Consider the following 1082-nt stretch of genomic DNA (forward strand, 5'->3'; position numbering starts at 1 on the left):
CTGAAAACAGATTACTTAAACGGAAGGGGTTAATTCGTTTGCAAACAAATAAACAACTCTGCCAGTAGTGACATGAGCCGTTTGAGCTAGAAATTATCGTTGAAGTCAATAGTATCGGTGATCCACGAATAAACCTTGCTAATTTTAGACAAAAACAATATTTAGATAAATCAACCTCAATATATATTGGTGTCATCCTCTAATCGAACGCTGCAAATAATGCGAAAGCTACGGATATAAATCTATGCGAAGTATACCCTATTGATGACACTACCTGGCTTGGCAGTAAGGGAGACAACGCGAGGACACACGTGGGGCGAACGCGACATCCCCCACATAAGGAGTTGCGCGGTATGTGCGCTCCGAATACTTAAATAGTCAAGCCGACTACAGTTTCAAAAAGTATAAATAGACGCAAGGTGCAGTTTGTGAGTACCTGCTTGTTAGCGCGGTTAAAAAAGAAAGAAATAGCGATAGTCATCAAAAGGATGCCAAAGAAGTTAGTGCGGACGCATGTCGGATTATTAGAATATTGGTAGGTTGTTCATAGAGCAATTCCAGCTCAAATCAGGATTTTTTCTGGTACTTTTGTACCCGACCCTCTCCGATTTCAATGAAACTTTGTAGACATGTTATCCTAGGCCTATACAAGCCATTTTTGTGCATATGGAGCAAATAGTACTCGAAAATAACATTTGAGAAGGGCGTAAGGTATTTAAATATGTTTGTATTCTGTAATTTAAAAATTACTGTATCTCGAAGCCGTTGCGTCGTATCAAAAAGTGGTCAAAAACAAACTTGTAGGAAATTGGACGGGCTTTCTTGAAAAAAATACACTGATACAAAAATACACGCCACATCTATGAGATTTTTTGATTTTTAAGTCTAAAACTTAAATTTGAAGGTGATGTCACGATTTTTTTCGTTCAAAATTTTTGAGGAAATAGCCTAAAATGTTACCAAAAGACTGACGAAAAATGCAGGATGGTATGTCTCTTCTAAAAAAATACAAAAATCATTTACTAAAACTGTTTTTTTTTGAAAAGTGGTCTAAACGTCAAAATTTTCAAAAACCGGTAGTA

The sequence above is a fragment of the Culex quinquefasciatus genome, chromosome 3, assembly GCF_015732765.1.
Source record: "Culex quinquefasciatus strain JHB chromosome 3, VPISU_Cqui_1.0_pri_paternal, whole genome shotgun sequence".
Classification (NCBI taxonomy): Eukaryota; Metazoa; Arthropoda; class Insecta; order Diptera; family Culicidae; genus Culex; species Culex quinquefasciatus.